Source organism: Crinia signifera, chromosome 2 (assembly GCF_055691185.1).
Source record: "Crinia signifera chromosome 2, ASM5569118v1, whole genome shotgun sequence".
Taxonomy (NCBI): Eukaryota; Metazoa; Chordata; class Amphibia; order Anura; family Myobatrachidae; genus Crinia; species Crinia signifera.
Genome location: NC_139218.1, coordinates 90,962,736 through 90,989,784, shown reverse-complemented (window position 1 = coordinate 90,989,784; position 27,049 = coordinate 90,962,736).

Sequence of the window (27,049 nt, the reverse complement as noted above, 5' to 3'; positions counted from 1 at the left end):
AGTGCATACAAGCACCTAATCTGTGGTACTAATTAAGTCAAGTGTGCATAAGCATAGATATCCCTAAAATCGGGATGTATTGGCAAAGGATGTGAAACGTCACCATGGCTTAACTACTCCTGCCTCATGGCGTGGGTCTAGTGGTGAGAGTCGTCCAGCAATTTCCGTCCAGCATCCTGAAATGCGCTGGAGCTAAGTCCTCCCCCTCGTTATGTTATAGAGCAAAGTGATGTCGTTCTCTGACCCTGAAGCCATTGCTTGAGAAGAGAACAGGTCGTTTGCTACCATCCGGCAATAAGTTGTGAACTTTTGGGAATGTTTGATGGTTCCATCTCTTTATTTACATTTCTGTTATTTAGGTAGTTGTGGGCTGTCAGTCTCTTGCATCGGTGGTGGAAACTTTAATAAAATATACTTCAAAGAAGTGCCTGTACTGCATGTAAGCTATCATAGTAGGAGTGAAGGATCTGTTACAATTGAATGTTTTTGTTTCATACATCTCTGCGTATGTGGTAGATGTCAAATTGAAAACAGGTGTATCATTTCGTAAAAGTGCATTAGTATAGTGGAATGTTGTGTCCTTCATTCATCTCTGTCAGTAAATGGCGATAGACATCGTTGACTCATTAGTAAGTCATCTGCCTTACGGCTTTAACATCATTTACCACTACATGACATGATCCCAGGATAGAATTGATGACACATATGGGAGGGATTGAAGATAAATGAGCCGTATGCGTGTTTCTGTTTCTACAGGAAGCAAGCCCTTCGGAGTCACAGAAAATACTAGAACTTCCTATCTGTTTATTTTAAAGGATTTATCCATGTTTGGAAAATATTTATTTTCTGTATTGCATTGCAATGTAAAATACGTATTTGATGCATTTTGCACATTCTGCATGTCTATAGATGTTAATTAGATACATGTTCTAGTACTGTGGCCAGTGTTACATGCTCCATCTTTATTAACCTTTATTTAAGTCCCAATGCAGAGAAGTGGTCCAAGTACAGCTATTTGGTGCTTTGTGCATGTCCTGGACCCAAAGGGGGAAATTTACTAAGATGGGAGTTCTATTTCATATGGGATGTTGCTATGGGCAACCAATCGGAATCTACTTCTATTTATTTAGCACCTTCTAGAAGATAATATATAGTATCTGATTGGTTGCCCACAGCATCATTCCATCTTCAATAGAACTCCCACCTTAGTAAATTTCCACCATACTGTGCATGTGCGGTACGGGTCTGTAATGCCGTTCACATTACGGCCTCAGACTATTAGTGATTGAAAGTCTGGGGTCGTTTGGGGGCAGAAACTGCATCCGTTTGCCAAACTGCTGCTGTTGTTTAGGAGCGACTGAGCCAGGATTTCCATCCAAGGAAAGATATCTCTTGAACTCTTGGTGGCATCTTTGGTGGCACTAACCGGCCAGCAGATAAATTCACTGATGATCAGATGTTGCTTCTTCCATGTAAGAAGCTGCGAAAGCCTCAAAGTCCACATCTGAATCAGGCCCCTAGTGTGCACTTACTGCTTAATAAATACTTAATTCTAAAGTTTATGAGGGTATTCAATCCCGTCCACTAATTCTGCCGGACAGAAATAGCGGCCAACAGTATTCAATCCTGGCAGAACTCGCCTGCAACTGGCTCGCTTTCCTACAGGGTAAAACTCGGAAATGGGCGCTTTATTATCGAATCCGCAGCCGTTTCAGGCTATCAGCGCCTGTTTTCGCCGATGACGGGACTTTCCGACTGCCGCAATATGTTCCAACAGTCGGAAGAACGGACCTCACATTGAATCTATTAATGTTGAAAATGGACGCTATTTCTGCCTGGCGAAAATAGCGGCCGGGATTGAATATCCGGCCTAAATCTTTGTACTGTGCATGTTAATGATAGTGTATTTATTGAGGTATAACAAAAACAGATTCATGTAAAAATAACTTCATAACGTTTACAGAAACAAAATAAAATATGTACAATATAAAAGACAATCCCAATTAAAGAAGAGTTACTTGAATATAAGACAGTATGGAGGTATAATATGATATATTCATAACATTGGATTTTAGGTCTAGATTTTGCACTCTTATGATTTTGTGCAGATAACTTTCTGTGTGTGTTTGTATATAATGTTGAGTCTACCTTTATTCCGTCCTGCTGTCTGGATTCTGTGCATGCAGGGTTCATGCAAAAGTATCGGAAGTTACGATAAATATCATGAACCATAACATTTAACAATAGATCCTCATAGTTTCAACAACATTGTTGGTAAGCAAAGTTATGTAACATTGAATTCTTCTAGTAATATGTAGCAACAGATACTAGTTTGGTGTAATGATTTACAGATGTATAAAACAGGTGTACCATTTGTGCAAAGCAACCAGCTGGTTAGAATTATGCGTGCCATAAATTCCACCTACAATAACGGTATTGCCAGTTAATGGCAAAGTATAAATAAATAGTTACTGTAATGTGCGAGGAAAGGCAAAGACTATTCAGCCCTTATAATTATTTCAGTGGAAAATGGCTTTACTTTAGAAAAATACAGTGTACAAATAAAAAAAATTTTCTTTGGGCGTTGTAAAATGTTCTGATTGTGTAACATGCATTATTATTTTACTGTACATCAAGGGTTTTTTCTTTTTTGTTATTCTTTATTAAACTCTTTTCATGTAAATAACATATGGGCTGTAAACGCGAACTCTGATATTATAAAATAAGTGCTTATCAGCCAATATGACTCATTTTCATAATAATAATCTGCTTTTTGTACAGTTTCGGCTGAATCAGGAATCAGGTTCCCAGACATAACATTCTTGGCTTCCAGTCTCACCGTCAGACTAGAATTAATTAAATAAAATGATTATTCAAATTATGGGATTAATATGTTATTAGATACACTATGCATTTTAGATTTAACCTAATACAATTTAACTCTCACAATCTAATAACAATATGAATGCAATTCAAAATGAGCCATTTATTTTTGCGTACATCACAAACCGGGACAGTATCATCTATGTAACTTTTGATACAGTGTCTTGGTTGAAATTATTTATTTGGTTATTGTGTAATAACTGGGAGCCCGATTTTGAGATCGGGTCGGAAAAAATCGCATCGCATGCAACGCGATGCGATCGACGCGATTTTCTATAGGATTCAATGTTAAAATGGTCCTGTTTATTTCCCCACTATCCAAGTGGGCATAGAGTTGACTTTATATAGCGTGGCGAGCGCAGCGAGCCACCGACCCCGAAGCGTGGCGAGCGCAGTGAGCCCCGCGAGGGGACGCGGAATACATTTTAAGTAATCCGCGTCCCCTGGCTTGCCTTGGTGGATTTAGAGTTTTATAAATTAATCTACTGTAACTTGAAGATATGCCAATGTTTGTGAATTATATTCTCTACCAAACTGGAATTACTATTAAATTGACTTCTGATTTTTTTAAACTTTTTTTTCTTTAGATTTAATAAGCCCTCTTCCATTTGTTGCACAAAATTTGTTTCTTTAGTTCATCTTCTTTATGGCCTTTCTGGATGAATTTTCGGTACTTGTGAGTTATCCGGACGCCCGATTTCAAAATCGGGTCGGATCGGGCACATCGCATCGCATCGCATGCGACCATCGGATGCGATGCGATGCGATGCGATGCGATGCGATGACCCGATTTTTCCATAGGAATCAATGTTAAAATGGACTGAGTCCATTTTAACATGGAATTCAATGGGAAAAAGGGGTCCTTTTCATACCCCTACTATCCAAGTGGGCATGGAGTTGGATATAAACCTGTGGCGAGCGTAGCGAGCCACCGAGCCCGAAGCGTGGCGAGCGTAGCGAGCCCCGCGAGGGGACACGGAATACCGTCCCCTCGCGGGGCTCGCTTCGCTCACCACGCTTCGGGCTCGGTGGCTCGCTACGCTCGCCACAGGTTTATATCCAACTCCATGTCCACTTGGATAGTAGGGGTATGAAAAGGACCCCTTTTTCCATAGGAATCATTTTAACATTGATTCCTATGGAAAAATCGGGTCATCGCATCCGATGGTCGCATGCGATGCGATGCGATGCGATGCGATATCGCATCGCATCGTATCTGATTGTATGCCTTAACTTAAGGCATACAATCAAAAAATCGGGCGTCCAGATAACTCACAAGTACCGAATTTTCTCTTCATTTCATGAATTTTGTTGTTTGACTGTTTCATTCTCCGTGCAATATAATTTCAACCATCTAAATTGCCATGCTATTATATTAGCAACCCAGTTTCCGTGATGGTTACTCAATGTTAGTAGTATGTTATTATGATGTTCTCTTTTATGTGCATTTGTTGTGCACTCATTTAGTTTTTGATGAAGATTTCAAGGTCAAGACATTTGAACTTCTCTTTGCTGATCGCTGTTATAAATGCCATATTGATGGAGTTATTATTCTTCTGTCCTATGATCTTTTTTTTTTATATATAAATAGTTTTTATTGACAGAAAATATGTCGTTTCACACAGTAATATAACTTACACATTACATTCTTTTGCAAATATATAGTTGATATATTCTAAAATTGATCAAAGTATATTTTTAACAAATTTTAATACAATTTGATATACAGTAACAAACCAACTTTTGACCTGAAAATATAGATGTAGATGTACCCAGAACTTATTTAAAAGGGTTGACCCATAGTTAATATGGTTGTATTATACCATGTTGTTAGTTGAAAGTTTTGTCGCAGTAGCGCTTTAGTTTCTGGAGATAGAGTTTTAATATAATTTAACCAGGTGTCAGAATTTTTTGGTACGCTTTTTTTTTTTGCAGAGTAACCTCAGACCAGTCCATAGTGAATAAATAAGATAGCCTAGAAAATAATAATGTAATCGATACTGGCTCAGGGGATATCCATTGAGCTAATATTGTCTTTTTGGCGGCTGCAGCAATTTTATTAAGAAGTCTCAAGTTTCCCATGGATAGACCTAGTCTTGATTCGGCTGGGATTATACTCCAGAAGGCCCACACACTATTAATAGTAAAAGACAGAAATAAATCTTGATTTATATATTTTTCAACAGCTGACCATAAGGAAGCAACCATAGGACAGGACCACAAACTGTGCATAATATCAGCTTCCAGGGCTCCACATTTGAAACAAGCTGATGTCTGCTTTGCCCATCACAAATTTAAGCTAATTTTTTGGTTCATCTCTACATATGACATGTTTTTGGAGGTAGCTGCTTATTTATGGTTTGGTATGCTTGAAGGAGCGATTTCATAGGAATGTCAGGGAAATCTCGCTGCCACTTAGTCAGACCCTTTCTGTCTCCCTCTAAATTCAATGTCACATGGGCTTGGTTATAAATACTTGAGATAGTTAGGGGTGAACCCGGGTTACGTCGAATGGTACTATCGAGATCAGTTGACATACCCCTATTGCCCAATATTGACACTATCGCATTAATATAGCTGCATGCTTGTAGGAAAGGAAATATTTGTATCTGTAAAGTTGGGAATTTTCTTAGATGTTGGGACTGTGAGCGAGATGTACTAAAGGGAAAATGCGGTAAAACCCCCGTTTTACCGCATTTTCCTATGTACTAAAACCCGTTCCCAGCGATATCGCAGGGCAGGGTATCGCCACCTTTGGGTGGCGATACCCTATAGAAGCCTATGGGCTTCTTTTCGCCGCCCGCCGCGTCGCCGCAACCCCGCCGCCTCGCCGACCCCCCCTTTCCCCCCTCCCTTGGGCTTACCTTCTTGCAGGTCCTCCTGGACCCCGGAAGGTAAGCCCTTCCTCCCCCTAGCAACGCAGCCGGACGTCCTTCCGGCTGCAGGGGGGGGAGGAAGCGCCGGGGACAGCTTGCTTAGCTGTCCCCGGCGTGAAAGCAGCAGAAGCCGGCTGGGAGTTGACGGAGACCCCCCGCAGACCACAGTACAGGTATCGCGGGGGGGCCTCCGTCACCGCATCGCGATGCCAACCGCATATGTTGGTACATATGCGGCGGCATCGCGGCGGTGGGGGGGGGCGCGAAGGGCGGCGATGTATTTTAGTACATCCCGCCCTGAGTTAGAAGGTTGAACGATTCTGGTTTTAAGATTTGAAATATGTAACAAAGACCTTGCCTATGCCATTCCCTAAAAATCGGAGAATTGAGATGAGGGTGGAACTTAGGGTTTCCCCATAAAGTTAGAAATATAGATTTGTATTGTAATAAATGTAGTCTATGATCTTTTTTAACTTTTAATCTGACATGTCTCATTCAAAGAGAACATCAATGTACTGTATCTGAGCCAAAATATCAAGTTCTCAATATATTTGTTGTTTCTCCAGATACATTCATCTTCTCACTGAGACACAAATATATTTATGTAACTGGGTGCAAAAAAAGGGTGCCGGATGTCGGTCCGACAGTGGGGATCCAGAGAGTCAGTATCCTGACATCGGGATCCCAGCTGCCGGTGCTCCGACAGGGGGGATATCGACACACAGGGGCTATTCTCCCTTGTGGGGGTCCATGATCCCGATAGAGGGAGAGTATAACCTGTGGCGAGCACAGTGTGCCACCGGGCCTGCAGCATGGTGAGCGCAGCACCGGCAGTCGGGATCCTGCCATTGGGATACTGACTGTTGGGACCCCACTGTCGGAGCCCTATACCATACCCGCAAAAGAAGTACCCATACAGTATATGTGCTTTGTTTCTGGAGGTAGAAATTTCCATCATGCTAAAAGTAGTTATGTTTTAAGATGAAATCAATATTTGCCATAATAAAATTGATCTGTTGGTTCAGAAAGTTTGTAAGAGATAAGAGATAATGGCGTGTGTTATATGTCTACATTATGCTCAATAAGGTGTACAAGGACATCACTCGTGCTAAGTGTGTAGTCTTTACCATGAACATTTGTATAATATTTGTGGAATGCTGTCTCTCAGATATTTATTTTATTGGGTCAAGAGTATCTGCAGAAAATATTTTGAAATATGTGCTGTGATGGAATCAAGGCCTGATATGATTCCATGTTCGGGTGTGGATTTATGGATTTTATGAAGAAAGTAGAAATACATAATTTGGGGATTTTTATCCATAATAATTGTATATTATTCTTGATTGATTATGCCCATTTGTAATCCTTCTTCCATAAAATATGTTCATTTTTTTTTTTTCATTTGTAATGCAAACATTCATATGTGTCTGTATCAGTCTTTCTGTACTTACTTTGTGGTATCCAAAAGGCAGAGCTCTGGAGTGAGCTCCAGACACTTCAGGGAATGAGCCAGGTGCACCGCTAGTAGCAACAGCTTGGCCAGCGCCTGGAAAATGGAGATGGTGGGAGTGGCTAAGTCTGCCTTCTAGTCAACTTCACACAACTGCACCGGTCAACCACCATAGTTGTGGCTCTAACACAGGCCTCTTTGTGACTATGGAAAATGTGTTGTTTGGGTTTAATCCTAAACTGATTTGACTTTTGAATTGAATAAAGATATCCCAAGCAGGTGTAAAGTGCATGCCTCTTAGTATTACTCCCCTTTCTCAGGTTAAGGGGTAACACTCAACAAACATAAGTCCTACAAATTGCAAGGAGATCACAGGTTGCGGCCGAATAGTTATTTTATTTACAGCCTTGCAAAACTGGGATATTTGCAACAAAATCAACCACCTTAATTTTGCCAACTGCTATATCCATCACAACAGAACTCATGCATACCTACATAAATACATTTACATAGACCCCATGGGGTTCATTATTTAAATGTTTACAATGGGTTGGTCAGATAATGATACAAATATTAAGATACTTACCCTCAGTTCTGTTTGTATCTAAGAAGATATGTCATATACAGTATGTTCAGTAAAATTAAATAAATATATTTTCCATCAGATTTAAAAGCCGCCTTTATTCAACTATTTCAAGTGGTTGAAGATACAGTAAATTGCATTGCAAAGCATTTTATTAACATAACAATCAATCCCAACTCAATTCAAAAGAGAAGTCCAGAAAAACCTAATCAAGCTAGCAGCTTACTATAATTTGCAAACACCATCCTGGTTTAAATTCACCAGTGATGTCATTATTACACTTCAACAGTACCAGGTCAACACTGAATCCAGGTTGCCACTAATACCATACATTCAGTGCCTAATTTCTGCATAGTTCGAGAAACCCAAGCAAATATGAAGAAAACATGCACATTGTATGCAACTAGAACTCTGGTCTAAATCAAATCTATGTCACCAATTCTATGATACAGAAATGCTAACTACTGTGCCAACATGCTAAACTTTAAAAGCCGTGTCTACTATACAAAAGGTTTAGCATAGATATTTATATAAAATTTGCTCTATATATTAGCTTAGATTTCACATTATAAAAATGGTTTCCATGTGTAGTTCAAAACATTCTTAGTATAACACGGCCTGCTATAGTTTTTCGATTGAATGTCATGTTATACAACTCTTTATAGTGCTGGAAGGGTGAGTTAAATGACTCCCTAGTGTGTCATTAACATATGGTCTGTACAAAAATGCTGTGTTTGAAATTCCCGAATGCATTCCATCGAAAAATACAGCTCTGTAATTCAGCCTTTGACAATGTGAGAGTCATTCAGTGAGAGATACTTCTGCAGATCAAAATTAATTTATCCTTAAGCATTGCTCCATTATTTGATGATGGTATTTCAAGGGTGATAGAAATAATTTGTTCCTTTACATAAATTATTTAAAACAACCATATTATTTATGAACCATTGCATGTACAATGTTTGTCTACCAGCTTACTCTTAAACTGGCCATACACTACTGTGATTTCTCGCAGCAGTGTATGGCCAGTTGAGCACCTGGTCCTTTAATTTGTGATGGATCGCATGTGACCCCTGTTCCCCACCATCGGGAGTGAGGTACGTGGTTGGAGGTCGGAGGATTCAGGTCCGATGTGCACGGGACCGCACATCGGACCTGAAGGGACATCACACTCACCCGATTTTGCCGAATTCTCAAACCATTCCATTGGGAACGAGTGAAATCGGCTCAAATCGAGGTAGTGTATGGGGGCCTTTACTTAGTTTATTCCCATTTAGATTAAAAAATAATGTTTTTCTCTTGCAAAGAGAATTGCCACAAAATAAGTATTGAAAATCACAGTTAAAGTGACAGGAAAAGTTAAGGGCAGTTATTTCCACTACTTCCTCTCATATATGGTCCTACTAATAATGTAAACTACCTATCAGGGATATGGCTCAGTGGTTCCCAAACTTTTTTGAATCACGGCACCTTAGAGAATATGATTTTTTCACCCCCCTCCCCATACCAGCAGTTTCTTAGTGTCAAATTTTTACAAATTCTAAATGAAGTAATTTGTGTTTTAAAGGTCATTGTTAGGTTAAATTTTGGGGAGAGGGACAGGATTCACTTCACTTTGTCCACATACAATTTATTGGCAGCCACAAACATTGGTTTTGCCGGTACTTATGTAATATCTGGGCTCCCGTTTTTCTTATGACACCACGTACGCTCGCCACGCTTCGGGCACGGTGGCTCGCTGCGCTCGCCACACTATATAAAATCAACTCCATGCGTAATTGGATAGTAGGGGTATGAAAAAATGGGGTGCATTTAACATGGGAGCCCAGATAATACATAAGTACCGTTTTGCCTATTAATTTATTCATAAATAATTTGAGTTGGTTCTTGACCACCAATCCGAGGCACCCCTGCATGTGTCCAGAGGCACCCCAGGGTGCCTAGGCACACAATTTGGGAACCACTGATATGGCTTTTAAAATAAGGAGATATCTTGATGCACTGTGCTCTATACATTGGATACATTTGTATGCAAAGGGGAAATTGGTGTTATATCCAAGAGCTATAAAAATAAACAACTTTAAAAGGTAATACAATTGCATGTCAGAACAACAAAAATAAAGCAAGATAAAACAGTATTTAGTAATGGTTTGAGGGTTCAATGAGAAGACATTAGGATGGACTGTAGAAGATTTTGGGATGGAATGTAGAGGTTTCAGGATGGAAAGTTGATGGTATAGAATGTTGAAGGTTCCAGGATAGAAAATGTAAGGTTTCCAGATGCAATGAACTGCAGATGTTCCCAAGATGACCTGTACAAGGTTCCAGAATGGAATAGAGAAAGTCCCAGGATGGAATGTAGAAATTTCTTAATGATCCATTTTACAAGGTGCACTATAATAAACAGAAATACATATGTTATTTATATTATCCAGCCTTTGTGCAGAACAAATTGATGCCTCACATGTGAGCACATTGGCTGTACAGTAACAATATGGTTGGGGTCACTGTAGACATTTTATGTTGGCATGCTGCAGCCAAATAATAGAGGCAGATACAACTGAAGGGTAATGGCTAACTGGCATTTCTGTATTCATAATACAATATATTTCTCCTATAGCTAGAGACAGGCTGTGTACCCTGGGAAACCCTACTATCACACACACACTACTCCTACAATATATTTCTCCTATAGCTAGAGACAATCTGTGTACCCTGGAATTAGGTGTATTACCTTGTATGGGTGGCATATTTTCTTCTTTAAAAAGTGTGGCACTTGGCTGTATCATCATACCCCAGTTATGGCAGTAAAAATGGTGTAATGGTTAGCACTGAGGTCATGGGTTCGATTCCCACCATAGCCTTAGGTGTGTGACGTTTGTATATTCTCCCTGTGCTTGCGTGGGTTTCCTCCGGGTACTCTGGTTTCATCCCACAATCTAAAAATTATACTGGTAGGCTAATTGGCAGCCAACAAATGAACCCTACAATGTCTGTGTATGGGAATATAGATTGTAAGCTCCACTGGGACAGGGACTGATGCGAAAGTTCAAATATTCTCTGTACATCGCTGTAGAATATGTGTGCGCTATATAAGAAACTGTTAATAATAAATAAATAATAAATATACTTCCAGGTCAAAGCCAACCGGAATAGAAGCAGCTTCACAGGTAATAAGTTGTCTATAGAATGCACCAACAAAATAAAGACACTACAGTAAATGAGCTTTGTGATCTTGCTCTTAGTGTTTTATAATCCCTAAAACATGGCACCTTAAGCTGATAGCATGTGAAGTATGTGATAATAACATCTAAACATAATGGTACATCACATAATCAGACACATGAATCACAACAACCAAGCAATATTATACAAATGCAAAACAGACCACTTTCTGTTATATTGTATTTACAGCAGGACTGAGATTTTGGGCCCTGGGTCTGGAAGGGGAAAGCATGTGTGGGCATTACTACACATTGTTGTGTACAGTGGTGCTGAGAGAGAGGGGGCACTGATTACAGGGGCCCAGGTCTAAAGAAGGACCCCCCATTAGCTGGCAGCAGCAACTCTTCTCAACCCAGCACATGCTGCTGTGTGCTGAGCTGCTGTGTGGCCAGGGAGGTGCTTAAAGTGCTATTTTTTCCTTACTTTATTGTTAGTGTGCATGGCCACACCTCCCATGATTAGGCCACACCCCCAGAAAAGTACCTGGGCCCAGCCAGGCTCTCCTAGATCCTGAATGGATCATACTACCTTGGGAATGATTAGGCTTCCTTGATAAGTGCAAGCCCCCATACAAGCCTTTCTTACCAGGGGCGTCTTAAGAAAGGAGGAGGTCCATGTGCAGCCTCCTTGACCAGACCCTATCCTCTCTGGCGGGAGCTGCACCGGGAGCATTAGGGTCTATGCGCTTTAGTGCTCAGACCCAGGGGCGGATTGGCCCACCGGGAAACCGGGCTGTTTCCCGGTGGGCCGGCACAAATTGGAGGAGTAGCGGCCACCCACCCTCCCATCTCCTTGGTTACCGGCCGCAAAATGCTGTAATTAGAGATGGCCGCGGCCGGCCTCAGCTGTGCCCAAAGTTAAAATGGCCGTGGGAGGGCTGGTGCGCAGACGCACACAGCTCCTCCCGCGGTGCATATAAAAGGCTTTGGGGAAGTTATAGGGGCGCAGTGGCGACCTTGTGCTCCGCAGCCCCTGCCTGCCACTGGGGCGCAGAACACTCAGTAGCTCACCTCTTGGAGCCGGCCGGAGGTAGAGCTCAGCCTCTGCTGCAGCAGCGTACTTCTCTATCTCTGGCTGTCAGTGTGAGGACGCTCAGTGACCCTGATAGGACGGGTCACTGAACGTCCTCACACTGACAGCCAGAGAGCTCCCCCTTCCACCCTGCCCGGCTCCCACCAACCTTTCACCATGCAGGGGGGTCCCCAAACCAGCCCCCACCCCATTGCCTGGCCCCCCTGCTCGGCGGGTGGGCGGGGCTTCACGGACCTGATGGGGGCGGAGCTACATGGGACCCGGTGGGGGGGCGGAGCTACTTGGTGTGATGGCTGCTGCTTTGGCAAAAGAGAAGAGATGCTTCCGTGCAACCAGCTCCAGGCCTGCCCAAAACCAACCAGACTGCACTGTGTGGATGTTCCAAAGGTAAGAGTGAGGGTTATGGTATGTGTGTTTGTTTGGGGGGTGGGTTGGGCTGGGGGGGGGGTTAGGCTGAGGGGGGGGGGTAAGTGTTAGGCTGATGGAGGGGTAAGAGTTAGGCCTCAGGGTATGAGGGTTAAGTACTAGTGGGGAGGGTCAGAATTATCCTGTGGGGGGTCAGGACGGAGGGTTAGGTAGCTTGTCAGCATAATACATACCTCCCAACTGTCACGATTTTAGAGGGACAGTCCCGATTTTCGGGTCCTGTCCCGCTGTCCCACCCGCGGCAGGCATTGTCCCGCTGCGGGGGGTGGCAGTTGGGAGACCCCCCAATCTAGTAGAATAGACGCTGTGCGCATAGCGTCTATTCTCGTATGAAAATGAGGTCGCGGCTAATTAGCATAAGCTGCGTCATCATTTGCATACGCCCGCCCCCTTTTCGGGCACTCGCCGCGCGAGTGTCCCTATTTCTTCAGGTCAAAAGTTGGGAGGTATGGCATAATAGAGCGCAGGTGCGGGGCAATTGAGTGTGTTGTGGGATATCGTGCAGGGTGAGGGAGTGCGTCAGTGTAATAAAACACAGACAGAAGGGAGTGCATCAGTGTGCAGGCCGTGGGGTGAGGTAGCGCAGGCCGTGGGGTGAGGTAGTGCATCAATCTGATGGAATGCAGGCAGCATGGTGAGGGAGGGTGTCAGTGTGATAGGACACAGGCCACGGGTTGAGGGAGTGCGTCAATGTGATAGAACACAGGCCACGGGTTGAGGGACTGCATCAGTGTGATATAGCACAGGCCACTGGGTGAGGGAAAGCGTCAATGTGAAGAGAGCAGGCCACAGGGCGAGGGTCAAGGTGCCCATACACGCTCCGATGTGGGTGTCCGTTTTGTACTTAAATAGCCCGCATCGAATTGCATGCGATGCGATGAAAAGCAAGTACAAAAAGCACATACTTTTTGTACTGTGCGATGAGATGCTGCATCTCATCGCATCGAACCCGCTGCATCGGAGCGTGTATGGGCACCAATACTGTATTGTACTGTTTCTAAAGGTTTAGCAAGAGTAATAACTTTCAGCAAGGAGCACTCACAGGTAATAGTAGTCAAAACAGAGTCCTTTATTAATCCATCATATAATTAAGTCCACGTTTCGACCCCATCTGGGTCTTTGTCAAGACAGCAAGAAAACAGCATCAGTGCATCACGCAGGTTGGAGGCCAGGGCACGTGCCCCCTCTGTCATTTAGGTAATTTTTTTTTAAATCTAGTTTAAGCCAGGACCTGACATCAGAAGCAAGAGCCGGGAGCTGGAGTCTGAACCTCACGGCAGCCAGAAGCAGTCATGTAGAGGTGGGATTCTGACCCTCAAAGCTGCCTGGAGCTGACACCAAAAGCAAGAGCCAGGAGCTGAGGTATGAACCTTGGTCTAGCCAGAAGCTGACATCTAGAAGCAGGAGCCGGGAGATGGGGTCTGACCTTCGCAGCTGCCGGGACCTGGCAACCAGAAGCGGGAGCCGTGCAACAGCCTGGAGCTGACAGTCGGAGGTAAGTCGGGAGGTCTAGCGCAGCTTAGGATGTGGCATTATGGCCCTCTACCTCCCAAGCTGCTTCACACCACACTTGCACCACTGTTACATAACTCCATCTTTCTCTCTCCGTCTCTCCTTCTCCCTCTCTATCCACTGTCTCTCTTTTCCTTTCCCTTCCTTTACTCCTGATCTCTCCCTCCTCTCCATTTCACTCTCCTCCCTCTCTCTCCCTCCTTAGCCTCTATCTCTCCCTCCCTCTCATCCTCTTAGTTTTGTCTCTCCATTTCCCTCTACCCCACTCTCTCTATCCCCCTCCTTTCTCTCTGCCTCGCTCCCTCCCCCCCCCACCTTCCCCTCTATCCCCCTCACTCCTTCCCCTACCCCTCCTCCATCCCCACTATCTCTTTCTGTCACCTCTTTCTCCTGTCATCCAATGCCTCTACCTGCCATCCTCTGTCACACATTGCCTTCCCCTGGCATCACCCACTTATTACCTCTTACTCTCTCCTTGAGGTCACCCACTGCTTCTCACTGTCATCCTTTGTCTTTCCCTGTTAATCACTGCCCTCTATCGCCCACTATCTCTCCCCTTTATCCACTACATCCCCATCTACCTCTCCCCGGTGGGACTGTCACTATCTCCCTATTTCCCTCTCTCTCCTGTTGGTCTCTGCCTCTTTCAGACATCACTCTTTGCCTCTCCCTGTTACCTTTTCACTGTCCACTGCATCTCTACATCATTCCCTTTGAGACAATGCCATTGTGAGACTATGGCCACTCTTCGAGGAGCTCACACAAATAACCTTTCTGACTCTCATGAAAGGTAATCTAATCAATTCACTTTGTTCTGGATCCACCCCTGGATCCGCCTACACTGTGTGTCATAATGTGTAATTGGGATTACGTTATTGCATAATGTGTATTTGGCATAACTGTGTGTGGCATAATGGTTATGGACATTACAGTATGTGGCATAATGTGTAATGGGCATTAAGGTATGGGGCATAATGTGTAAGGGTCATTATGGTGTGTGGTATAATATGTAATAGACCTTACAGCATGTGGCATATTGTCTAATAAGCATTGCCACAAACCCTTTTTGGAATGGCCACGCTATTCTTATGTTTTTCTTTAATTTGGGTGGGGGCATATTTTTACTGTTCGCACTGGGAGCGCCGTTATATATATATATATATATATATATATATATATATATATATATATGTGTGTGTATATACACACAACCTTTTCTACTCCCCTTCTAGTAAATTGTTTGCCTGGGTGCCTTCTCTTATAGGCAAACCTGCGGCAAATGCATACCTCCCAACTGTCCCGCTTTTCGCGGGAACCTCCCATCACCCTGCAGAATAGATGCTGTGCGCATGCACCTATCTGCAGCCCGAGCGGCTGGGGACATAGCCAGCAGCTCATAGAGCCACTAGCTATGCCCCCACAGCCGCGATAATGGAGCATGGCCTCATTGATATAGGCCACGCCCGTATCGCTAGGCCACACCCCGAAAAAAATTGGGCGCGCCTCCGCCGTGCAACAGATCCCTCCCGCCCATTGGGGCTGGTTTAAGATATTTCCCGGGCTGGATTTAATTCCCAATCCGCCCCTGCTCAGACCCTACTGCACATGTGCGAACCTCCACTACATTGTGGAGTCTGAGCACTAGAGCGCACAGACTCCACCGCCCATTTTTCAGCGTTTTCTGCAGCGCTACTGCTGCTGCTGCTGCTGGACTGTGGAGGGTAAGTATTACCAAAATGGGTGCAATGTGTGCAGTGTGTGCCCCCCTGGGACTGAGCGGCCTGTGTGCAGCGACACTGTACCCATTATAGATACGCCACTGTTTGGTACGAGCACTTTGTACTTTGTTCCAAGCTAATGTGAATGAATGGCTAAGTGTGACACTAAAGGTATATATAATGTTAAAGGCATTCATTTTTTGATGGGTTGAACTACAGCAATATTGGTGAGGGACTCTGAGTCATCATCTGCTAATTAACTCAGCATTGGAAGCCAGGTCATTGTGCAGAATGTACAGTATGTCTAATTTACACCCTCAGTTCAGCTGCATTGTAACTAGTTTCAGCCCTGCTGGAGGAAACGCTTTGATAATATGTCATCTGTAATATTGCATGTTTTGAATTTTGGCTATAGTTTCTTTGTAATTGATTTATAACAGTCATAAAACTTTTCAGTAAATATTGTTTGGATGGAGAGACAGTATAACTTATAGAGAGTAAGATGTTAAATGTCAGCAAGTGACCAAAGCAAAAGAAACACATGCAATAAATTACTCTTACATTTTTTCTCAATGGGATTTATAGTTTTACTTTAGTCTCGTCCATATGCTACAGTTCACTCATGTTTTCTGTTATCACCCCAAACTGTAACATTGCATGGTTAGCAAAAATACATTAGGGGGTTTGAATAATGGGGGAAATGCAGCATCGATCAAACAGGGCCAAATTCAGCCCCGTTGCGATGGTGGGGGGTCTGCGCATGCAGGTATTTGTGCATGTGCAGATCCCACTTGCAGAGCCGTTTGCTCAAGACAGGGTGGGCAGGGGCGGACAGGGGGCTGGATCATGGGAACACACAGCATTTCAGGGTGTCTCCAATGCCTGCCAGGGGATGATGTCACATGATGTCAGCGCCCGCCCCGTTAAAAAAAAATACAGTTCAGACATACTTTTATTTCCAAAGAGGAGAGTAATCATTCGATGGATGGTGACTATCAAATGATTTATATCCCCTTTTGGCTGCATGTGAGGGGATGTGTTCCCGTACTTTCCGTTGCATGTTACCGAGGGGATTCAGCAGCAGGGGGGCGTTCAGGCGAGTGCGCGTTTCAGGGCTCACTAAGCAGCAAATTACCGCTGCTTAGCGAGCCTTGCTAATATATATATATATATATATATATATATATATATATATATATATATATATAAAATATACAGCAACTACACAATGTATGCATGAGTAATTGTCACATCCTGTAATGACACATGACGCACCATACCAGGGGCCAGGTGCACTAAGCTTCAAAGTGATAAAATGGAGAGTGATAAACAGCACAGGACCATATTCTGATTGACTCGCAAGGCTGCGAATTTCAGCTGCGAATGGATGATTTACATAATCATCCATTCGCAGGCAGGGACAAATCATTTGATGGTCGCCGACCATTGAATGATATCACCAGCGCTCGCAGTTCAGAGACACATATATTGTGACTCTAAACTGCGGGCGCCGCGTGCGAGGACAGGGCGGGTAGCTGACATCCGGTGATGTCAACTGGCCGCCCCCGCATGTCTGTCATTAGCCTGGGAACGCCCAAGGAACGCTGGATGTTCCCATATGCTAAAGGGGCTGCCCGGTGCCCCCCCGCACTTCTCCACACCCCGCTGTAGTTTGCGTGCACTCGGCAAACTGAATGTTCGCTTTGGGCAGACGCAAACGATCGGTCCTCCGTGCGGATCTGAATAAGGTCCACAGAAGAGGCGTAACTATAGCACTGCAGCCCCGCGGCCGCAGGGGGGGGCGATGTGCATGTGTGGGCGCCGGGGGTCTGTGGTGCTATAGTTAGCCCCCTCTCGTCCGCCCATCTGCCGCCCGCCAATCCGCCGCCCGCAGCCTTACCTGACTTCACTGGTCCCTTCACCGGCTCCCTTGCAGCAGACAGTTCTCTGAAACTGTCTGCTGTATGGGCAGAGCCGGCCTTAGGCATAGGCAAACTAGGCAACTGCCTAGGGCATTTGGAATGCCTAGGGGCACCAGCAGCTTCTGCTGATTAAAATGATATGCAGCATGCCTATATTCTGTGTGTGAGTGAGGCTGTATCTGCATATGAAATAGTGTATTCATGGAAATCACTGTAACATGGCATTCCGTATGCAGGTACAGCCACAGTCGCACACAGAATATAGGCATGCCGCATATTATTTTAATAACTTCAATAAAGTTGCACTACTGTGTGGCATAATTTGAATTGGGGGTACTATTGTGTGGCCATGCCCCTTCCCAGCAAGAACACACCCCAGTTTGGGCTGCGCACCGAATGTGTGCACTGTTTCTATTTAAAATATTGTGGGTAGGAGCACCAAAATGATGACTGCTATGATGAGGGTTGATGGTGCTGGGAAAGGGGAGCAGGGTCAGAGGTGGAACTAGTGGCGGTGCTAGGGGGCACCAGCCAAAATCTTGCCTAGGGCATCATTTAGGCTAGGGCCGGCTCTGTGTATGGGGGCGGACATTTTGTGTTGGTCCGTCTCACTAGCAGAAGAATGAAGCCAGCAAGGGAGCCGGGACGGGACCAGCAAGACAGGTAAGGCTGCGGGTGGGGGGCGCCCCCCATTAACGGCGGGGGGGGCGCCCAATTCATAGTTACGCCACTGGTCCATAGTCTGTAACATGGCATATAGGAAATGATTGGCTGATTGTTTATCACTTTCCACTTGAAGCTCAGTGCATCTGGCCCCATGTAATTGTTTGACTCACAAGGGATTGCTTGTTAAGTTTAATGATAATTTTGCCGCTGATTGTAGTAACTTAGATTCAAATTAAACTGCACTGTGAATCTTAATCTACTTGTATAATATAGAAAGAAAAAAAACACAAACAGGATATTAAGCTTTCTTACCCGTCTACAGTATCCTATACTTTATAACTTTAAGAGTTTCCAATGTCTCTCAGTTGGGTCAATCCTATTATATGCAAAGGGTGCTAGGTGCGGTTGCTGCAGCGTTTAAATGCCAGCAGCAGCATCCGATTTCACACCCTTCGCATTTCAGACTGGCGTAACCCTCTGCAGCGATGCCCAGTCGGAGGGGGCTTTTGTACATTTAAAAATGCAGAGAAAAACAGAAAACATTATTTCTTTAGTACATGCCACCCTGGGAGCAGTGACACATACTGTAAATAGTATATTGGGGTATATGTATGAAGCAGTGATACAAGTGGAAAAGTGTACCATGGCAACCATTCAGCTCTGAAGTAACATTTAATAGGTGCATTCCATAAAATTATACCTACTGTAGCAGCTGATTGGTTGCCATGGCATTGGGTTATATTATATGTATATATAAATATAATATGGGTTATATTATATTTACCAATGCTACATATTATGGATGCATTATACATTATATCTACAGCAATCTTTCTATATTCAAGCAACCAACCCCCCAGACCCCAAGCTAACATTGCTCTATGACTGGATCATTTAGCTCGTCGTCTGCTCTGCTGCAAACTCCTATGCAGGGCCGTCTTTTCGTATGGGCTTAATGGGCACTTGCCCAGGGGCCCCAGGTGTAGAGGGGCCTTTTCTGATAGCTGAGGATCCCCTTTTTCCAGGGATACCAGAATTTTGAAAATCGGCCCTGGGGAACTGGAGATATCCAACTTCAAAGCAGCAGTCCACATTAACTTCTGCTAATTACTCATTTGCTTCCCAGTCATATTTCTCAGGTTCTCTCTGACTTGGTTTTTCTGAGAGTATAGTCCAAAAGCTGGGACTCTCCCCTTTCTGTCAACACTAGCGGCTTGTCTTTATCTTTCTCAGAACCAGAGATATCAGCCTTCCAGCAGCCGGTCCCTGCTCCAGCTCCAAATGTCTGGTGTACAGTTTTATATTTTTGTCAATGGATTGCTCTGGCTCCTGATCTCTGATCCCTAAGTTCCCAGCACCTCCTGAAAGATGGGACTCTAGGATTTTATACTATTGAAGGCTAAGAAATCTATTTACAGATAATTGCCGATATCTGCAGTCAAACAAGCTGCCATTCCACCGGAAAATGACGAATATTAAGCCCACTCCATTATCCAACCCTCCCCTGTGTATAAAACACCCCCTACCTCCCTGGAAGTCATTTACAAGGGACCCTTTATTCAGCTCAGTGCCCCTTCCACACATTAGTGTTCACCCTCCCACCACCTTTAAATGAGTAATTAGCAGAAGTTACTGCTCCAGGTCCTACATGTTGAATGGAAGATAGAGCACCCCCTGCCACCCGTAGGACATCACAGCTGCTGCTGATAGCATCCCCCACCCCTAGGAGGGGAGAATGGGTAAGGGGCCCACACTGCTTTACCCAGGGGCCCACACTGCTGTTAAGACGGCCCTGATGGTGCCCCCCTGTCATTTTCTCCTGGATCCGCCCCTGTATGAACATATACATATATATACACACATACATACAGTACAGCGGCACTCACAAGGTTGTGTAGGGAGGGGCCCTGCTGGACTGCTTTGCCCGGGGGCCCATAATGCTGTTAAGATGGCCCTGCTCCTATGTGCATGTTAATATGTTATTGGTGCTTTAAGCCACTGGATAACAAGAGCTGAAAGCTCAGGCAGATGCACAGTTTACAATAGTAGACAGTGATAAAACAAACTGGGTAACAACAGACAGACTTGGAGGTAGGAGAGCCCTGCTGCAAGCTTACAATCTATAGGCTTATGCAAGTAAATAAAAGGACTCAGGACAGGATGTATTAAAATAGATCAACACCCCTCGCGCCAATTGCACTGATGTTGATCGCATATGTACTAATATATGCGATCAACATCACAATGCAGTGATGGAGGCTCCCGTGATACCTGTGAGGTGGTGTGCGGGGAGTCTCCATCGCCTCCATGGGCTTTCCCTACTACCCTCACGCCAGGAAGCATAAGCAAGCTGTTCCCGGGGCCTCCTCCTCCTCCTGCAGCTGCCGGAAGGAGGAGGAATCTGCTGCGCAATATAAGAAACTGTAAATAAATAAATAAGCCTAATGGTGGTAAAACCACATAAACCTTCTAAACGGATTCAGTATGAAATCCCGGCGGTCGGGATCCCGGCGTTCAAAATCCCGACGCCGGAATCCCGACCGCCGAAATCCCGACAAGCGGGGGACGTGGATCGCCCCCCCTTGCGGGCTCGCTGCGCTCGCCATGCAGCGGGCCGGTGCCTCGCTACTCTCGGCACACTAATTTATTCTCCCTCCAGGGGTGTCGTGGACACCCACGGAGGGAGAAAGTGTTGGGATTTCGGCGGTCGGGATTCTGAACGCCGGGATCCCGACCGTCGGGATTTTAACTGCATCCCTTCTAAACAGGTAGAAACATATTTGCATTTTATTGCTAGCTGCCATACAAGTGTAATACTCTGTTATTAGATTGCAATCTATTATTTGCAGAGTATAACCCTAGTATCCATGTGACATATCCCTATTGCAATCTGGCTGCTGTAAAATGCAAATGGGGACACTTACTGTATCTTCCTGTGTACAGTACCTCTGAACTTTTAAGGGCACACTATAATGGTAATTAATGACCCTATTAGTACAGTATGTTTGTTTCCTTCTGTAAATATTGCCGATTATGCTGACACTATGGGGGAAATTTACTAATATGAAAAACCTAGTTTTTCGTATTAGTATTTTCCCTACGACTGCATATGACTGTTTCAGTCGTATGCAAAGTCGTGTTCCGGAGGGGGATTTACAAAGCAGTCATATACGACTGCTTTGTAACCCTCCGATGTCGTAGGAATTCGTATTAGCAGCCGTATATACGGCCGCTAATACAAATTATTTGTAGCAGTCTGCACGGATCAGTCAGATCCGTGCAGGCTGCATGGTGTAAAAAAAAAATTAAATAAATAAATAAATAAAAAAAAAAAACCGGCGTGGGGTCCCCCCCACAGCCGAAACCAGCACCAGGCTGACAGAGCCTGGAGCCGGTAATTAAAAATCAGGGAACCCGACAAATAGGGGTTCCCTGATTTTTAACAACCAGCCCCAGGCTCCTGCTCTGGGGCTGGTTCCCAAAATACGGGGGACAAAATGAGTAGGGGTCCCCCGTATTTTAAGAACCAGCCCCAGGCAAAACCAGCCAGCAGGGTAATGCCACAGCCGGGGGGAGACTTTTTATGCAAGTCCCCCCGGCCAAAGCATTCATCCTACCGACCAGTCAGCCTGGCCAGGGGCCCTGGGGGAGTGGGGACCCCCCCAATAAAGGGGTCCCCCCCCTCCAGGACTTACCTGACCAGGCTGAAGCCTGGTGCTGTCCTCGATGCCCCTGGGCGGTGGGCATCGAGCTGATAGAGGTGTAAAAAAAAGAACAAACTATTGTTTTTGACTGTGGCACTACAAGTGCCAGCAAGCCTCCCCAGCAAGCTGGGACTTGGAGAACCACAAGTCCCAGCCTGCTGGGCATTAAAGGGCCCGCTGGCACTTGTAGTGCCACAGTAAAAAAAATAGTGAAATAAAACACACTGACACCCATTTAAAATAAAAGTTTAATACACACATAACAAACATACTGATACTTACCTATCTTGATCCCGTAGGTAGGTCGCTGGCTCTGGTGTCGGCGGCTCCGTGTTGGCGGCTCCTGTGTCGGCGGCTCCGGGGTCGGCGTCCTGTCCGAGGATAATCCATGTTGGACCTGTGGAAGGAAATCCTACTCACCAGGTCCACCATGGATGGTCTTCTGTCTTTATCTGTCGACATCCTGGAAGTCGTCAGCAGCTGCCGGCATCTTCCGCGACGCTCCCCGGCTTTCAGAGCCGGAGAGATTTTCTCTCTTCGCCGTCTGGGCTCAGAATGAATTCTGGCCAATCAGGAGGCGCCTAGCCGCCTAGCGGCCAATCAGGAGAGGTCTCTCCTGATTGGCCGCTAGGCGGCTAGGCGCCTCCTGATTGGGCCGTCTGGGCTCAGAATGAATTCTGGCCCAATCAGGAGGCGCCTAGCCGCCTAGCGGCCAATCAGGAGACGTCTCTCCTGATTGGCCGCTAGGCGGCTAGGCGCCTCCTGATTGGCCAGAATTCATTCTGAGCCCTGACGGCGAAGAGAGAGGATCTCTCCGGCTCTGAAAGCCGGGGAGCGTCGCGGAAGATGCCGGCAGCTGCTGACGACTTCCAGGATGTCGACAGATGAAGACAGAAGACCATCCATGGTGGACCTGGTGAGTAGGATTTCCTTCCACAGGTCCAACATGGATTATCCTCGGACAGGACGCCGACCCCGGAGCCGCCGACACAGGAGCCGCCAACACGGAGCCGCCGAGCCCGGAGCCGCCGACACCAGAGCCAGCGACCTACCTACGGGATCAAGATAGGTAAGTATCAGTATGTTTGTTATGTGTGTATTAAACTTTTATTTTAAATGGGTGTCAGTGTGTTTTATTTCACTATTTTTTTTACTGTGGCACTACAAGTGCCAGCGGGCCCTTTAATGCCCAGCAGGCTGGGACTTGTGGTTCTCCAAGTCCCAGCTTGCTGGGGAGGCTTGCTGGCACTTGTAGTGCCACAGTCAAAAACAATAGTTTGTTCTTTTTTTTACACCTCTATCAGCTCGATGCCCACCGCCCAGGGGCATCGAGGACAGCACCAGGCTTCAGCCTGGTCAGGTAAGTCCTGGAGGGGGGGGACCCCTTTATTGGGTGGGTCCCCACTCCCCCAGGGCCCCTGGCCAGGCTGACTGGTCGGTAGGGTTAATGCTTTGGCCGGGGGGACTTGCATAAAAAGTCTCCCCCCGGCTGTGGCATTACCCTGCTGGCTGGTTTTGCCTGGGGTTGGTTCTTAAAATACGGGGGACCCCTACTCATTTTGTCCCCCGTATTTTGGGAACCAGCCCCAGAGCAGGAGCCTGGGGCTGGTTGTTAAAAATCGGGGAACCCCTATTTGTCGGGTTCCCTGATTTTTAATTACCAGCTCCAGGCTCCGTCAGCCTGGTGCTGGTTTCGGCTGTGGGGGGGACCCCACGCCGTTTTTTTTTTTATTTATTTAATTTTTCTATTTTTTTACACCGAAGCCTGCACGGATCTGACTGATCCGTGCAGGCTAAAACGCAAATACGACATGAAAATGGTGTTCTATTTTCCTGTCGTATTTGCATGGGTGTTTTACACCACTAAGCAGCCGTATTATCAGTACGGCTGCTTAGTAAATCAGAAACCACCATTCTTTTGAATGGTGATTTCTGTCGTATTCTATCGATGGTGTAGACATTCGTATTTGTAAATACAAATACGAATGTTCCATCTTTAGGACTACGAATTGTTGTATTTTTGGGATTGTAAATCCCGAAAATACAAATTCGTAAAAAAAAGGTGTATTTCTCCCTAAGAATACACCTTTTTTCTACGAATCCATTTTGGTAAATGTCCCCCTATATTTATAAATGTTAATAAATGTGTGCTGTATATAAATAAGCAGCTCTGTGTATAACATTCCATTTTTTTTTCTTTATGGCAAGTGTAATTGAAGTGCCATTTTTGATATTGGTTTTGGGGCAGCAATGGTATTTGTTATTACATTTGCAGAACTCTCTGTTCAGTAGAAGAGAATGTTTGGTTGCTTGAGGAATGGCTACTGTTCGGATGCAGTACACTTAATAGCACAAATTACTAATGCTTAGGGCCAGATGTACTGTATAAGCTTCAAAAAGAGATACAATGGAGAGTGATAAACAACCAGCCAATCAGCTCTTACCTGTCATTTTTCAAACCCAGCCTGTACCATGGCAGGTAGGAGCTGAGGCTGGTTGTTTATCACTCTCCATTTAATAACATTTTGAAGCTTGATACAGTATATCTGCCTCTTAAAGTGGTAACTGTACAGTTTCTAGTTGAACAGTAGAGGGTTGTCCCGCATCCTCTCAGCTGCGGTTACCATAGCAGCTGTTTGTCCAGCTCTTCTTACTGTAATAGTACTGCCTGTGCATCAACTTGCATCAACGTTCTCAACTGTATTCATTTAAGTACCTATAATACAACAGAGGTTTCCAGTGCGGCATGACAGATTATAAAACAAAACATTGTATAATACTGCCCATTTACGGAAACCATTACACACCACCAAGAATTTCAGACGGATTCAGTATAGGAATTATCGGTAATTATGACTAACACCTTCAATGGGCTTGCCACCCGTAATATTTAATGGGTTCTTTTTATTTCGTTTTTCATTGACAACAGAATAAAGCCCTTTTAATTGCTATAGATAGAGCAAAGATCATGGGATTTGGGGGTATGGAACGTTCCTCACTTATTATGCACTTATTGGTTACAGACCTCAGAACCGCGACTGCAAAGAACTTCACAGAGACGTTCACATTTTACAAGCAGATAAAGAAAGAATCCTTTGTAAGACTAAATATACAGTGCATCTGTTAACCTTATTGAAGTTGACATTCCCAGGATACAAAGACTATTTCAAAGTGCTGCATATAATAAAATTAACGACCTGGAATTACAGTGCGTTGCTACTCACTTTAATACCTCAGCTTGATAAATGATAGAATGAAAAGACATACTTCTAATACTCAATACAGTATATACATTTATCTAAAAACATTTTTAGCACCTTTTGTGCTAAGGCAACTACACCATAATTCAGTGATTTTGTCCCATGCGGCCCAAGCTTAGAAGGAACCCTAACAAAGGGGCGGAAGAGATACTGTAACTGATTATGTTTATTTTAAATAGCTAATAATGAAATATATTATTTATATATAGTATATATACTCATGCGCATATGCTGCTGCTAGATTCTAGCGATGCACCCTCCCAAATATGTCTGTGCATGCGGCGCAATCTGTCTATATTGCCAGCGACTGCATGCGCATGCACCATGGCAGGTGCATTTCAAGAGAAGAGGAGTTCTGTGTGCAGCCCAGGGCCGGCGCCACCACTAGGCAGCTTCAGGCATTTGTCTATGGCACCGTCCACTGGAGAGCGGAAATCAGGAGCCAGGTCTCCCCCGGATGGAGGTGAGCGGCGCCAGCTCTCCCCCCCCCCCCAGAGCAACTTGGCATGGCCGCATCAATCGAAACCCCCCCCCCTTCCCCGTGGAGCACCGCATCACCCGGCACCATCACACCCTCCCCACCCCGTGTAGAGAGTAAATGCGGTGCCACCCCCCCTGTGGAATGCCGAGGTGGCCTGCGCCGCATCAGTCATCACCCGGTGCACCATCACTACCCCCCCCCCCGCCGGTTGAGTGTGTGAGCGCCAGGGCGCCCCACCCCGCCTGTGGCGCTCCGATGCAGCCTCCTTTGGCAGTGCACCTCCTCTCTGCCATGAGTAGCAGGGTCTAAGCCAGGGACCGGCAACTGGCGGACCGCGGTCCATCTCCGGACCGCGGTCCATCTCCGGACCGCAGAAGCCAGAGCTCCGGACCTCACAGTATTTGTGTAAATATGCCAGGGGAAGTGAGACATGACGTCTCCTTCCCCTGACGAGCGAGCGTCCTATCGCGGCGCCTCACGTGGGCGGGGGCTGAAGACGCGGCCAGCGTGATCATGTGGAGACGCCGCGCGCGCCAAGCCCGTCCGCCCTCCCTCCCGCCGAGAGAAGGAGCTTCCCGGCCACCCTCCTGCCCGCCGAGTGAAGGAGCTGCCCGGCCGCCCGCCCTCCTAGTGAAGGAGCTGCCTGCCCTCCCACCCGCTAAGTGAAGGAGCTGCCCACCCTCCCGCCCGCTAAGTGAAGGAACTGCCTGACGCCGCACCCCACACCTGAGCAGGGGCTGTCGAGCAAGGGCTGTCCCTGGAGAGAGTCCAGACTCCGGAAAGGGGTGCAGGCAGCGGAGCCGGGAGGCACTTTTAAGTGCCTCTACGGGTTGCGGCCTGCCCGTCCCCTAAGTACAGTATGCAGAGTTGGCATTTTTAAAAAGGTGAGCAGAATGTGTCTTCATTGTCCCTGTATTGCCAGCATTGTCCCTGTATTCAATACAGGGACAATGCTGCCAATACAGGGACAATGCTGCCAATACAGGGGCAATGCTGGCCTGTATTGGCAGCATTGTCCCTGTATTGGCAGCATTGTCCCTGTATTGGCAGCATTGTCCCTGTATTGGCAGCATTGTCCCTGTATTGCCAGCATTGTCCCCGTATTGCCAGCATTGTCCCCGTATTGCCAGCATTGTCCCCGTATTGCCAGCATTGTCATTGTATTGCCAGCATTGTGCCAGTATTGTCATTGTATTGCCAGCATTGTGCCCGTATTGCCAGCATTGTGCCTGTATTGCCAGCATTGTCCCCGTATTGCCAGCATTGTGCCCGTATTGCCAGCATTGTGCCCATATTGCCAGCATTGTGCCC